The 16,549-nt window shown below is 45.1% G+C and overlaps 1 protein-coding gene across 1 annotated transcript in view; it reads right to left on the bottom strand.

The window, feature by feature from the left end:
- The window catches only part of LOC309865638 (conserved oligomeric Golgi complex subunit 2-like), a gene marked incomplete at its 3' end in the record, with an annotated part of 246,407 nt that overhangs the window by 199,610 nt on the left and 30,248 nt on the right, over positions 1-16,549 (bottom strand). The gene's annotated exons all lie outside the window — the stretch shown is intronic.

Here is a 16,549-nt window from a genome sequence, read left to right as displayed (position 1 = left end):
GTGAAGAGTTGGGGTCTGGAGCCACAGTGCCTGGTTCCAATGCAGGCTCTGCTTTTTGCTTTTTGCTTGCTTAGCTGTGGCCAGTGGAGAACCACCAAACTTCTCCCTTTGCATCAGTCTCTACCTGTGAAAAATAAGGATGATAAAAGAATTTACCACAAAGTGTTTGCACAGGGATAAGTGACTTACAACAGTGCCTGTATCATCAACTGTCATTTAATCACAAAAATAATGCAAAGACAATCGTCCTCCAAATTTACAGTGTGCTTTGAATAGGGTTTTTTCTATAATATGCTTATGTATCATGGAAAGTTCTTGAAAAATCTCAGAGCTAAATAAGACCTTAAAGACCTGGCTCAGTTATTTGACCTTGAAGCACATTCATCAGGCATTTCTACACCAGCCCTCCTTTTTTTTTTTTTTTTTTTTTTTTTTTTTGCCTGTGCAGGTAGCTACCTTGAGGGCTGCCGCCAAATCATCACTTCCACAAAGAACCATTCAGAAATTTCTGGAACTCATATCATTGCTGGACTTCTGGCATAAGTCCATTGTTCCTGGTGGATGCTTCCAGTAGTAGGAAATGGAACATGCTCAATGAGGGCAGGGGGTTGTGTTTGACTTGCCCACTGCCATATCTCCAGCACCTAGAAAGGTGCCTGAAACACATAGCTGGCATCCAGTAAATGTGTGCAATAAATGAGTGAACTAGACAAAAATAGATATGCACTGGTAGACGTGGCCTGTGGATTACAGCTTCAAAAGCAGGAGAGTATTGAGAGTCCTACATGGTAGGTTGCATGGCACTGAGTTAAAGAAAATGGGTCCTACAATCAGACCAAAGTTTAAACCTCGAAAGTTGTGCGATCTTGGACAAGTCACCTACAAGAACAAAGACTCCTGTCTTCTATTGATAACAGCTGGGAAGAGAGAATCCATTTCAGAACGAAAGGGGACACAGGACGGCTGTGTACGACACTTATATTGTGGTCAAGATGGCAGTGTAAATTCACTTCATGGGGTCCCACACCATCATCCCCCACTACCATTTGAAATACATGGTAATAAGAGATGAAATATATATATTTTTTTCAGTGTAACAGTATTCGTTGTTTTTGCACCACACCCAGTGCTCCATGCAACCCGTGCCCTCTCTAATACCCACCACCTGGTTCCCCCAACCTCCCACCCCATACCCCTTCAAAACCCTCAGATTATTTTTCAGAGTCCATAGTCTGTCATGGTTCACCTCCCCTTCCAGTTTCCCTCAACTCCCTTCTCTCCATCTCCCCTTGTTCACCATGCTATTTGTAATGCTCCACAAATAAGTGAAACCATATGATAATTGACTCTCTCTGCTTGACTTTTTTCACTCAGCATAATCTCTTCCTGGAAGAGATTATATATATATTTTTAAAAGATTTATTTACTTACTTATTTATTTGACAGAGAGAGATCACAAGTAGGCAGAGAGGCAGAGAGAGAGAGAGAGAAAGAGAGAGAGAGAGAGGAGGAGGAGGAAGAGGGCTCCCTGATGATGCAGGACTCAATCCCAGGACCCTGAGATCATAACCTGAGCTGAAGAGACAGGCTTAATCTCTTCCTGGAAGAGATTATATATATATTTTTAAAAGATTTATTTACTTACTTATTTATTTGACAGAGAGAGATCACAAGTAGGCAGAGAGGCAGAGAGAGAGAGAGAGAAAGAGAGAGAGAGAGAGGAGGAGGAGGAAGAGGGCTCCCTGATGATGCAGGACTCAATCCCAGGACCCTGAGATCATAACCTGAGCTGAAGAGACAGGCTTAACCCACCCACTTAGCCACCCAGGTGCCCCTAGATTAAACACATATACTTTTTAAAGATTTTATTTATTTATTTGGCAGACAGAGATCACAAATAGGCAGAGAGGCAGGCAGAGAGAGAGGAAGGGAAGCAGGCTCCCTGCTGAACAGAGAGCCTGATGTGGGGCTCAATCCCAGGACCCTGGGATCATGCCTTCAAGCCGAGCCGAAGGCAGAGGCTTTAACCCACTGAGCCACCCAGGCACCCCTAGATTAAATATATTTTTTTTTAAGAGAAGAGAAAAGTTAGCAAGTGAACCTCGGTAAAAAACAAAACAAAACAAACAAAACCCAAAACTGACAAACATCTCCATGAAGCAGCAACCGCAGAAATTCTCAGTGATGCACAGATGTGTAGCGACAGGAAAAGATGTCTGGAGGCTGACTTCAAGGGGGAAAAGTCGCTCCCACTGGAGATAAAGGCAGACAGAAAGGCCTGCTCGCTTGCTGCCTGAAGCCACAACTTCAACTGGGCTGCGGACTTGATTGCACACCACTTGCTTCACCAGAACACTGTGAGGTTTCCAGTAGCTCATTACATCTAAACACTACTGCCTCCTTTAACAAGGTTTCCCTTCTGGATTGCCCCTGACTTACAGGGATAGGCAGTAGGTGTCCCTCCACGTGCTCCTTCCAAATTCTCTCCTCTCTCTGCTTTCTTCTGATCCACTTTTTATTTATGGGCTAGCTTTACAGGATATCCCTTCTGTGATTAAACAGGTCTTAATAATTCTACCTTTTGTAAAGGAAGCCTTCCCCAATTATTTAGATGTTGATAAATATTTACCTCTGAATCTCCATAAATCATCACTTTATATGGCACCAACATGTAGAAAATAAGAATGAAGTTACCCAATTTTCAGAATGAACCATACAAATGACAACCTACCATCTAAAGCCAGAGACAGAAAGAGAACATCTGCATAAACTAAAGTAATGTGGGTTCCTTATTCATTCATATTTATTATGCAAAATGGAAGTTTTAGGAAGATTAGAATAATGCATACTTGTTCTATTATATAGGCAACTAATCCTCTGTAGATGGTAATGTATCCATAACTCCATCTCCAATCTAGAATTTCTGAACACGAGGAGAGGGTATTAAAATCTCCTCTGTGGGAGGCAGAGCATTACAGTGTCTGGCTCCGGCCTTCCTGCTGCAGGATGAGACTTGCAATTAGTGATGGCAAATGGAATTCACAAAACATTTCTGGGCTATACAAGACATCGGAAAACTAGCAAAGGACTTAGAAAATTGTAGGAAAGAAAGCAGGAAGAGGGAGGTGGCAGACACAAGTGAGCCAAAACCTGATCTGTAAGCAACAAGCTCAAGAGAAACAAATCAGGGTGTTAGAGAAAAAATGCCATTTTCACTGCAGGATCTCTACAGGCCTGTGCCCTCCAGACCCCGTTCCCACCACACGGTAAGTTGGGGGAACTGAACCTGAGATTTCCTTAATAAACCAGGACCCTCAAATGGAACCAAAGTGATCCCAACAAAGAACACTCCCAGCCTGCTGGCAAAGGAAAGACAAACCCTCCAGGAAAAAACAGACAGACAAACAAACAAACAAAAAAACACCAAAAAACAGAATTAAAAGAGATTACATCTATGTTCCAATAAATCTGGTCTCAAAATCCCTTCACAGAGCATGCAAGAAATGAGGCCACTGTGAGAGACAGAAGACTGAGGGAAAATGAAGACTTTAGACACTGGAATGATCAGATACAGAATAGAAAATATTACATGTTAATTGTTTAAGAACACAAAAGAGGTTTAAAAATGAAGAAGGATCAAGAGCCTATCAAAAGCAACAGGCCAAGTGTGAACATGGAACTGAAGGAAGTTAAACAGGGACCAAAAATCACTGAGACGTAAAACACAACAGAAAACACACCAGAATGGTGGGGCAGTAGATGAGCCCCGAATGAAGGACTTCACAACACTGCACCAAGAAGTGAAGACATTCCCCAGAATGCAACACAAGGAGGCAGGAGAAGAGGATGAACGCCAGCTTGAGAGACACGAACAACAGACGGGAGGTTTAAATAAGAATTCTGGGATGTACAGCACAAGGACAGAGTCAAAATTTCAGAAGAAAACAGCTGAGGATATTACAGAAATGATAAATTCAGAAATACAGGAAATGCACAGATACCAAGCAAGATGAGAAATCTTCAATTAAACATTTTGTGGTAAAGCTATAGAACACCAAAAACTAAGAAAAGGTTTTAAGGAAAAGGCATTTAAAGGAATGAACAGGGTGGAAACAGGGTTTAAAGCTGCTACAGTGGTAAGGAGATGCTAGTAAAATGGTACCTGTAAAGGGTGACAGGAGTATTTTTACTGCCACTACTGCTAATACTGTGTCTAATGCACATAACAACTGAAGACTGCGAAGGTTAAACTGGAGCAGAAAAAAAAATTAAACGAATTATGACCCTCAAAAGAAGGATCATGTCGGGGAGCCTGGGTGGCTCAGTGGGTTAAGCCTCTGCCCTCAGCTCAGGTCATGATCCCAGGGTCCTGGGATCGAGCCCCGCATCGGGCTTTCTGCTCTGCAGGGAGCCTGCTTTCTCCTCTCTCTGCCTGCCTCTCTGCCTACTTGTGATCTCTGTCTGTCAAATAAATAAATAAAATCTTTTAAAAAAAAAAAAGAAGGATCATGCCAATGAATTTCACAACTCTGGTGATCACTTTAAAAGCATCTCTTCTTTTTATCATAGCATTTGCATCATGTCCAGGATGAGATATTACAGCACACATGATAGAATATTTTAAAACAATAGTCCATTTTGCTCAAACTCCATGTTGAAAGCAAACGACTCTGTCAAACACTTTGAAGAAGGTAAAAGTAGTGGAACCATGTTTTGTCAAGAAAGCCCAGGGAGAAAAGCAGGTAGTAAAACCAAGTAGCAGTATCGAGGAAGGGCAGCCTCAGGAAGAAAATGAGCACCGTTTTCTTCTGCTTTGTTCTCTTTTTTGTTTTCTTGTTGTCGGTATCTTTTTTTTTTTTTTTTTGGTCTTTCCCAGAAATCACTTCATATATATACATTTATCTGTTCAACTTCAGTGAAAGTTGGGAGGAAAAGGTGCCAGAACTTTTGAATGGTTGTCTTCAGCTGAGTGCTTATTTTCTTCCTTCAGTTTCTCTGGGGTTTCCCACTATTCTTCAATAAACATGTGTTGCTTTCTGGCAGGGTAAAGCCAAATGCATTTTTAAAAGAAGTAATGGCAGGTCATCCGTCCATCCAGATTAGGAGAGAGCCCATACCAGAAAAGGCAGAGAGGGTAGTAGACTCCCCTCTGTGAGTTCCTGCCCTCTTGGTCTTTCCTCAGCCCTTGCTCTCTGCTATGTCTCTCCAGTCACACCCCAAACCCAGAGAAACAAAAGGACTCTTCAAAACTTAAACCCTGTGAGAAGGGCCACGCAGAGGCAAGGAGAGCCCTGTAAGACTCTGAGCCATGTGGTCTGTATCTGAGACTGCACATCTCCTTGAGCCACGTTCCATTCCCTCCATGCCTAATGTTGGCCTTGTGTTCTACAGAAGCAGTCAGGGCATCCATACACTCCTCTCTGTGTGCTTTTCTGTATACCTGATCCCATCTCAACCCACAACATCCAGCAGCATGCACCATCTGTCATCTCCCTTCAGTCAACCTGCAAATAGGTAAACACAGCCTGTAAAACCCACCCTTGTCCAAGCTATGTCTGGAGTTATGATCGTCTGTGTCTTTACCATCAAACTTTCTAAAAGGCTATTCTTGTGTGTGACCTCCATGGTCTCACGCCCAGTCACTCTATCTCTCTGTCTGGCTTAGGACTCCACTACTCACCTCCCATTTTCTTTCAGTACTCAGTGACAACCTCCTCGATCTACCCCCACCCCCTAATCAAGCTGCTTTGCAACTTTTCACATCATCGAACATTGCTGACATTTCATTCCTTGAAATCTCTCTTCTCTAGACATCTGTGCAAAAATGCCTTCCTGGCATCAAAGCCACGTCCCTCCCCTTCCATCCACTACTCCTTTATTCTTCCCCTTTATCTGCCCAAGAAAAGAAGGAATTACCCTAAATCCTTAACTGTCACTCTCTCTACAAGGAATATATCCCTTGGCAACAGCATGATTGCATCTCTCTTCCCCCAAGCACCCATTCCTACATTTTGACTGTCCAACCAGAACCTACACCTGCACGTCCAACAGACACCTCAACTCAGATTGCCTAAAGCTGCACTCCTTCTCTTACCTCCTGCACCTGGCTCCCTTCCTGAGTTGCCACGACTGTTGTGGCAGTTGACACATCAGACTCAACATTCTGAAAGCACAGATGCACCCCTAAGCCTACTGCAGCATTTTTTTTCCATAGCCGAGATATGAAAGCAGCCCAAGTGTCCAGCAACAGAAGACAAAGTGGTACATACACACAATGGTATATTACTCAGCCATCAAAAAGGATGAGATCCTGATATTTACAACAGTATGGATGTACCTAGAGGGTATTGTGCTAAGCAAAATAAGTCAGACAGAGAAAAACAAATACTGTATCTCCAGGGATGAATCCTTAAAAAATGCCCTACATATTCAAGTTTTAATGCAGGACCAGAAGCAACAGTTTTAGCATATATCACCACGATATAAAATAAAATCTTTAAGATAAAAAGGAAATAATAGGACAACAGCAATTAGGGTAAAAAGACTTAACAACTCTCTTGCTCAACTTCACCAGCACCACACCAGCTACACGTCTGACCCCCAGACCAGCATAGCAGGTGTGAGGACAGGTCCAAGCAGAGAAAGTGTTACGTGTCACATTTTTTGAAAAATGATAAACAGAAGGGATGCCTGGGTGACTAGGCTGGTTGAGCGGCCAACTCTTGATCTCAGCTCGGATCTTGATCTCACGGTGGTGAGTTTGAGTTCCACACTGGGCTCTGCACTGGGTGTGGAGCCTGCTTTAAACTAAACTAAACTAAACTAAACTAAAATAACACCTCTGTCAAAAGTACGTGAATTTACAACTTACATGTAAGTCAAGTTCTACTTGTTCTAAGACAGCATGAAAACCAAGATGTCGTTATCAAGACAGGAAGCAAGATAAATTGTGTATTCCATGTGCCGTGAGATGACTCCAACTGCATCCAAGTCAGCCATGGCCCTCCACACATCTGCAAGAGAGGGTATATTATCCACATTAGCACAGAGGAAACCAAGGCTCAGAGAGGTTAAAAAAAAAAAAAAAGAGTCCAAGATCATATCATCATTTAGCAGCATAGCCAGAATGTATAGGAATTACCTCAAAACAGGCCACACTAGTGGAAGAATACCGTAGTGTGGAGTTATGAAAACCCAGGTAGAACGCTGCCTCAGAAAAGCAGATAATCAATAAAAAAAAAAAAAAAATAAAGAGGCGCCTGGGTGGCTCAGTCGGTTAAGCATCTGCATTGGGCTCAGGTCATAAATAATCCTGGGATCTTGCCCTATGTCAGACTTCCTGCTCAGCAGGGAGTCTGCTTCTCCCTCTGCCTCTGCTCCCCATTCATTCTCATAAACAAACAAATCAATAAAATCTTACCCAAAAAAAAGAAAAAAAGAAAGATTATAAGCTTACAATAAAGATATGAATGATGAGTCAAAGCTTTCAGTGACACACCCACACCTGCCTACAGTTCTCTGGCTAAAACATGGGTGGAATTGATGGGGTTAGAAGAACAGGAGGCACATAGGCCCGGACAGCACAGCCCCAGCAGATGCAGAATCCTGGTGTAGGTTTAGCTAGCTTTCATTGTCCTTTAAAATGTCAAAGCTAAAGAAATCTGGTAGGGTTATTGAAGTCTGATCCTGGGGGATGCCTGGTTGGCTCAGTCTGTTAGGCAGCAGCCTAACATGACTCAGGTCATGATCACAGGGTCCTGGGATCAAGTCTGACATCAGACCCCTTACCCAACCAGAAGCCTGCCTCTCCCTCTGCCTGTTGCTCCCCCTGCTTGTGCTCTCTCACTGACAAATAAATAATCTTTAAAAAGAAAGTAGAAAGAAAAAAAAAGAAAAGAAAAATAAAATCTGATCCACAGTATAGAACAACACAAAGGATGGTACTTTCTTGGGCTGATTTCTGTTTGTTTGATTTTAAGTAGGTTCCACAGCCAGCACGGACACTAGTGCAGGGTTTCATCTCAGGACCCTAAGACCATGAACTGAGCCAAAGGCAGACAATCGATTAAGCCACCCAGGCACCCCACTTTCTTGGGTTCTAATGGGACTTTTCCTAGGTTCTAATCCTAGCTGTACTGGCTGCCAGGGGGAATGAAGTCCAGCACCACAAGAAAAGCATCCCAAGGCAGCAGTCCTCTGCAGAAGATTTGCTGGTGGCTGCCATCATCAAAGAGTCAGTGGGTGAAGTTGTTGAAGCACAGTGGGAACAATGATAGCCACTGCCTTTTGGGTGTCACTGAATCATCCTACTCATCTTCAGGAAGCCTGGCCCTTCTCCAGTCAACGCAGCAAAAGCAAACTTGTTAGAAGAACAGGAGAGGGGGTCATCTCCCTCCCTCCCAGAAACTGAAGCAACCAGCCAAACAGTGCAGCACTGGAGTAAAAATAAAAATATGAAGGAATGTGGCTGCACCTGGGTAGCTCAGTCTGTTAAGCATCTGCCTTTGGGTCAGGTCCTGATCTCAGAGACCTGGGATCTGAGACCCACATCAGGCTCCATGCTCAGTGAGGAGTCTCCCTTTCCTTCTCCCTCTGCCCCTGCTCCTAGCTCATTCTCTCTCTCTCTCAAATAAATAAAATATTTAAAATAAGAAATTTAAAAATGAAGGAATGAATCAAAATGCAGAATTCAGAAACAGAACTACAGATATAAAAACTACATATAAAAACCTGAAATATGACCCAGTGAGTGAGGAAGGATTATTAAATCATGATACTGTATGAATTGATTGCCAATTTTTTCTTAGAACATAGAGCACACTGCACTACACGAAAACGAAAACACAAAATTAGGATTGAATACAAAAACAAAATTATCAGTGTTATTCCATCAAGTGTTTCTCTAACCTACTGATCAAAACCTCAGTTCATCCTCCAAAAGAATCTGGGCACCACCTCAGCACACATGAACACATTTTCAGGCCACAGTTCACACTGCTCCAGTCCCCACTCTAAGTCCTGAGCCATGGGCTCCTCCAGGCAAAGCCACCACCAACTAGGCCCCTGCCCTAGAAATCCCCAAACCCAACCACTTCACAACAGGGAGACTCAGGGAGATTCAAATGGGCAGAAACGTGGGACTTTGACTTTTTTTTTAATTAAAAGAAAAATAGAGCAAGAAACATTTCTAGCACAAAGTGAAGAGCTAATCTTTCACAATGTCGAGAGTATTAGAATTATCAATACACCATCAGTAGTTTGATAGGTCAAACAGGCCAAAAGCTGGAAACACAAGAGGAAATGCTCACAGCAAACAGACCTGAAATCCAGGGTCTGGACCGGCTGACATGGCTCTGCCACTTACCACAGTGAGAAAGTGTAACTTTCCTGGGCCTCAACTTCCCTCCTGGCCAGCAGGAAAGTGGCAACACCACAAAATTCATATCTGGTCGGGGATTACGTGAAAGGAGAATGCTCAGTGAGAGCCCCGCCACATCGCCCGTCCAGCCACAGTCTGTGCCCAGTGAATGGGAATTTCCTCTACGGCAGCCACACGAAGAGATGAAGGATCTGCACAGGATGCCTGTTTATTTATCAGTCACAAAACCACGTTCCGCCATAAACAGAGAGGGCAAGAGACCCCAAGAGATGGGAATATCCCTCACCCTTGCCTGGACCAGGCTTTCAAGACAAGTTGGAAAGCCCACAGCAGCTCTGCCACTGACTCTGAATGAGCCTTTGGAAGACAACACCATCCCAAACAACAGTTTAATTTACTTCTCTTTAAAAAGCAGTGAGACAAGGTCTTGGCCACATCTTCATAAATTAACAGCTTAGGAGGCTAAACCCCAATGATTTAGTTATGTCCCCAGCAGGCACACCTCCACTCGTGGGCAGCTTCAGGGAGAAAGGGTGCCTCCCCATCCATGAGGACACCCTCTGACATTCATCTGAAGATGCTTCCTACCCATGGGCATTTACTCCCTGGAACCCCCCCATCTAAGTTCCTCTCTGGATGCTGCACGAGGCAACTTCCTCACACCCCCATCACCACTGGTGACACCGCAGCTACCCCCGAGCCTTCAAGCAGGGTGCACCTGTCTTTGCTGCCAAGCGTCCCATCAGCCCAGCTCCATCACTGATTTCTGTACCCATAATTAATTAACTTATGCATGTATGTATTTATTTATTTTTACAGCTTTATTTATTTTAGGGAGAGATACACAGAGAGAGAGATACAGAGAGAGCACACACACAAAAATACAGGGAGATAGAACCTCCAGCAGATTCTACACTGAGAGCAGAGCACACCTCAGGGCTCAATACCACCACCCTGAGATCATGACCTTAGCTGAAACCAAGAGTTGGATGCTTCAACGACTGAGCCACCAGGCACCCCTCTGTACCCTTAATCTTAAGAAAAGACAGACACCACTTCTTTCTGTCAGCCACAGCCTCATAAGCCATCTGTCACACAGCCAAAGTTTCCAGAGGGTAGGACCAGGTCTGCAACACCAGTGATGCCAGAGTATCTCCATAAAACTACAATCTAGTGAGTACCAGGCTCTGCTCTAAGCTCCTAATACGGCCTTCTATTTTGTACCCCTCACAGACCTACATGCTAGGTATTATCCACAGTGCACAGAGGAGGACACTGAGGTCCATGGCTTACCCAAGCGATCTACATTTATGTGGCAGCAGCAGGGGCCTGAACCCAAGTCTGTGACTCCAAGGCCCCTCCATCAACTCTGTTACTCATGCAGCCCCAACACAGTCATCAAATACCTCCCTAAACCCTCATCCCTCCTGTGAAAAAGCATGGTCTTCTGCCATTTCCCAGATGGGAAGAAAGCCGGCGTGAGCCAGATATAGTAACCTGCCCATGATGGTACAGGCGATGTCCCCCCTGTTCTCCCCCCAACACCCATGTCATTCTGCACAAGGCTCCATGGGGTCCTTCATGCTTCCAGTGGAAAACTCTGGTGAGACCACCAGTCTCCTGGCAGGCCTTCATCTTGACCCTGGAGGACAGGACCAGTTAGGAGAAACCGGCTAGTTAAGCCTCTGAAATGGGGTCCTACCACCCAGGAAACCCCCTTATCTCCAGGGCATCGCCCATGTGAATTAGCTGGCTTTGTAGAGGGCTCCACAAGCACCAGCCTTGCTGAGTCACTTTCTCTAAGGTGGTGGCTGAGACAAAAAGGACCAGGAAAGAAAGGCATAGGCTGTTGTGGAACTCCAGTGCCTTGGCATCAACAATTAATGTGAGCAGCTGCCTCTGCTCACCAGATCTGCATTTTATGTGGGGCACACTGTTCAAAGTTTACACCCCCCATCTCTGTAACCTTCACGACAACCCCTGGAGCTCCCTGCACCATCATTACCACCTCACAGACAAGGAGACAAGGCATGAGGGGTGTGTAGAATGATGCAGCTCTGTGCTGGGGCCAACCTGGGGAGGACTCCCACAGGCTTGCTCTTCCCACTGCTGCAGAAGCAGCTGAAAACAACGAGTTTTTCAGTTTGCATTATGTAGAGTGGAAACGTCCACCATAATGGTCATTCAATTTTTAAATGGGTTATTCATCAGGATAAAAACAGTTCCAAAAAATAATTTCCGAGAAGTTCAACATATTCCTCCTTCCAGGTGCCTGGAATGTGATGGAATGTTGTTAAAATAAGTTCTGGCCCATCAGTATGCCAGACAGAAACTGGAAGTAAGCTGTTGCAGGTCCCCAAAGGCTCCGTCACAACCCTAAGGAGAAGACATATAACTTTCACTGTCCCAAAGTGGTTATGTTAAAAAAAAAAAAAAGGCACAGGTGGAACATTTTAAATTACAGACTTTCAATGCAGGGGCAGTGGGGGCAGGGGGGTGGTGTCCCCCAACTACCCCCAAATGTTTCAGCTATATATAGTGACTTACCAAAGTGACTCATCACAAGTACCTACAAGGCGACTGACAGGCAACTGACCAATGAGGAAGGTATTCGGACTGCTTAACAAAACCAACACAACTTAGAATTTTCATTATTAAGAAGAGAAAACCATTTATTAAACACTCGCCAGGCACTATCACACGCTCTACTCATCACAAGGCTGCCAAACTCAGTGCAGAAACTGAGGCTGAGTAAGTCACCTAAGATCATGCAGCACCAGAAACTGGATTCCAACCAGTTCTGACATCAAAGCCCACCCCAGCTTGCTGCAATGCTTCAGAACCTAAGCTTTGTGATGATCAATAAACTACATGCTTAACAATGTTTACACATCTCTGTTAGAATTCAGGGAAAGGTTTTTAAAAATGACATACACAAGGGGAAAAAATAATACAGTTTCTGCAGGCAGGCAGCCCAGGGTTCAAATCTTGGCTTCTCCACTTGCAAGCTGTGTGACCTTGGACTCCTTTAGCTCCCCTGTGCCCATATTTCCATGCATTAAAATGGTAGCCATAACAGACCCTATCTCCTAAGGCAAATAAAGCATTTTGGTGTTGTTGTTCTTGTTTTAAGATTTTTTTTTTAATTTAAAGATTTTATTTATTTATTTGGCAGAGAGAGATCACAAGTAGGCAGAGAGGCAGGCAGAGAGAGAGGAGGAAGCAGGCTCCCTGCTGAGCAGAGAGCCCGATGCGGGACTCGATCCCAGAACCCTGAGATCATGACCTGAGCCGAAGGCAGCGGCTTAACCCACTGAGCCACCCAGGCGCCCTTGTTTTAAGATTTTATTATTTATTTGACAGAGAGAGAGAGACAGGGTGAGAGGGAACACACACAGGGGGAGTGTGAAAGGGAGAAGCAGGCTTCCCACTGAGCAGGAAGCCTGGTGAGGATTAGATCCCTGCACCCTGGGAGCATAACCTCAGCTGAACAACTGAGCCACCCAGGTGCCCACGAATAAAACATTGAGAATCATTCCTGGCATGAGTTAAACCTCAGAAGGTGTGGGCTGGTGTTACTTCTTGCTGGCCACTAGATAGAGTCAGCAGCCTCAGGCCCACTGTTTTAGCAACTCATTTGCATAAACAAAGCCCAGGCTCAGCCACTTTGTGCTTACCCTATGGTTTCTTCCTGTCACTAACATCTCTCCTCACTCCTGCTCTGTGGCACTAAGCTCTGGGCCTCAACTTCCCATCTGTCAAATGAGGTGAGGAGCCCAGCTGATCTATCTGAGGTCCTTCCAGCTGGGCAACCTAGGGTTCTTGGTAACTCAGGGCCCAGAAATTTCAGAACCATCCTAACACAAACATTACCAGATGACACCCACTCAATTTCCTCAAATCTTCTCTTCCGTGTTATGTATAAATGCTTATTTTCATGGCAAATCTTCTCCAAGATCCCAGAGCTCCACGAGCACCCAGAATAGGCTGGGCAGGCATCCCCAGTGCTGAGGCTGGGGAAATGATGGTCAGAAGCTCTGACCTCCAGGGGAGATGGATTCCAAATCAAGCTGTTCTGATAAGCAGGTCTTCCCTGTTAGAGAGGATTTCAACAGAACACAGTTAAGAGGAAGTGCAGGCAAGAAACTCAGAACTTGGCCCACCGGACAGAGGGCAGTAGGACAGTGGGCCGGAGGGGTAACAGAAGGATTGAGAGGAATGGCACGATCAACAGAGGCCAGCCAAGGCAGCACTGATGCTCAATGTGAGAGGGTGGGCTGGGGATACACTGTGAAAATGGCTTCAAAGGCAGGAAGCAAGCCCAGCTCAGCACAAAGCAAAGTCCTGAGCAGGAACCTTCTGGGACCAGGTTGGACATTAAGGTGAGCTGAAAATGGCTGTGGCACCCAGTGCAGTCTGAATCTCACCCATGCCTCTCACAGGCTGGGTGACCCCGGACCAGTTATGCTATGTCCTTTAATGTTTCCTAAAGGGTATATTCACTCCATAACCCTGAGCCATGTTCTGATTTCGGTGAGTGTGGGAGGCCACAATAAGGCTTGAGACGAGAACCAAACCAGACCCTGACTTGTGCCTCCGTTAAAGTCCAAATAACCTAACAAAAGGTTTAGGACGGGAAAAGTTCAGTAGCACTGGGCAAGAGTCTGTGCTATGTGTTGTGCGCTCGCCTACGTGACTTCCCACACGCTTACTAAACAAATGAGAACAATTCGGTTGGTCTAAAAAGTTTGTTGCTGGTCCTTGCTGCATTAGTACAGCCCATAATTTACTTTCAGGTTTGCTGTATTTGTACTGGCATCAGCCATTTGGCGTCATGAGGAACCATAGTTGCTTAACTAAACACAGATGTAATGTCACTATATATATGGCCTTAAGGCTTTGAATAAACTTAGCACTGTTGGACATCCTCCTCAGTGCTCCTCCTGCCCCCCATCTCTTTGCTTCTCGAGTTCTTTTCTTCATCCTCTTACCCTCATGGTCCTGGTTGATTTGTTGCGCCAGCCACGACAGGTGAGGATCTGATGGTGCCCACTATCTACAGAGATCCAATATATACAACTAGGACAGCCTGGAGGGGGGTGGGCAACCCAGGCTGGACAGGGAGTTAAGAAGGAGTCAGGAAGGGCGCCTGGGTGGCTCAGTGGGTTAAGCCGCTGCCTTCGGCTCAGGTCATGATCTCAGGATCCTGGGATCGAGTCCCGCATCAGGCTCTCTGCTCAGCAGCGAGCCTGCTTCCTCCTCTCTCTCTCTCCGCCTGCCTCTCTGCCTACTTGTGATCTATCTCTGTCAAATAAATAAAATAAAATAAAAAATCTTAAAAAAAAAAGGAGTCAGGAAGAAGTCATTCCCACACTTGAGGCATGGGTTGGTACTGACCAGAGACACTGGGCAAGAGACAGTGTCCTAGGACTGCTGTAAGACTAGCCGGGTCCAGGCAAAGCGCCTAACAGTGTGTAGATGTAACCCACCTGTAAAAGGTGGACGGGGGGGGGGGTGGTTGCAGCTGGTTGAGCATCTGACTCTTTGTTTTGGCACAGGTCCATTCACCTGGCCCATTCACCTGTGCCTGCATGTGTTCTGTGGTGTGCTCTTTATCTCTCTCTCTCTCTCTCAAATAAATAAATCAAAAAAAAAAAAAAAAAGGAAGTCAGGAAGGATCAGGAGACCTGCTGATTTTTTTCTGTTCCTGGGTTTTTAAAGGTGGCAGAGTTGACTTTCTGATTTTAATTCATCTTCACTAGATGAAGAATTCACAAATAGGACTTTTTCTTGAAATAACCATAGCCTGGGGGCGCCTGGGTGGCTCAGGTCATGATCTCAGGGTCCTGGGATTGAGTCCCACATTGGGCTCCCTGCTCAGTGGGGAGCCTGCTTCACTCTTTGCCTCCCCCTCTGCTTATGCTTTCTCTAATAAGTAAATAAATAAATAACCTAAAAAAAAAAAGAAGTTGCATTTGACTGGAGCTTCATGTGGAGTGACAGATCAACAGAAAGACAAAGGAATAAGAGACAGGAAGCAATGAAGGAAAACACAGAGGCGCACAGTATAGACAGATGTTCCTCGGCTTATGACGGCCTCGGCTTCTAATAAACCCATTGTTCAGCTGGAAATCTCTTTAGTTGAAAATGCATGGAAAACACCTAAGCGACTGAACATCAGAGCTCAGCCCCGCCAAACTTAAAATGTCTTGAGAACACTTACAGTATTGCACAGTTGGGCAAAATCCTCTAACACAAAGCCTATTTCACAATAAAGTGTCTGGTATCTCATGTAACTTACTGAACACTGCACTGAAAGCCAGAACAGGACGGTTCAAGTGTGTTGGTTGCTGACCCTCGTGATCACGTGGTTTGCCTGGGGGCTGTGCTCGCTGCCCCTGCCCAGCATTACAAAAGAGGACCCTACTGTAGATCACCAGCCTGGGAAAAGATTCAAACTAAATGCATATCACTTCTGCACTATTATAAAAAGTCAAAAAACCATAAACTGAACCAAGGTGAAGTCAGGGATCTTCTGTACCAGGTGTGTTAGGGAAGGTCAAGTGCTCCTGTCTGGCCAGGAACCATAGTGGTATGGGGGAAAGTTCCACAGTAGAAAGTTCTACAGCGGAGAACCACTAGGACTCAAGCACCAACGGTCACAGGTTACGCCAGGAAGACTGGATGCTCTTCTGTGGGCGATGAGAAGCCACGAGCGACTCAGGAAGGCTGAAGAGCTCTGGGCAGGTGGGACAGCTGAGGGCTGCAATGAAGAGGGACAGGTGGAGCTGGGAGACCAGGTGGGGAGAGCCCGCTACCCTCGAACAAAAGGCAACAAAGGTCTGGACTGGGATGACGGAGATGGTGGAAGGTAATGGGATATTCATGAAACAGAACTGGAAAGCCATGGAAATGAAATAAGAGAGGAAGGGAAAACCGTTCATGACTTTAATTGCCATCAGTATAAAACGTGTTGAATTAAAATGAATTGGTATTTCTAGACCGATGATGACATCACAATAATGGAAGGAAACCAATTTTGATTTTGAGCCTGGTTAAGGAGACAGTATAGACAAGAGAAAAGCAGAGGCTCTGGAGTCACACAAATGTCACCGTTGAGATTTGTCCCCACTCTTCATTCCCTTCCCTGTAAACCCAGGCAAGTGACAC

The sequence above is a fragment of the Mustela nivalis genome (genome assembly GCF_964662115.1).
Source record: "Mustela nivalis genome assembly, chromosome: 5".
Taxonomy (NCBI): Eukaryota; Metazoa; Chordata; class Mammalia; order Carnivora; family Mustelidae; genus Mustela; species Mustela nivalis.
This window is presented reverse-complemented; position numbering and strand designations above follow the sequence as displayed.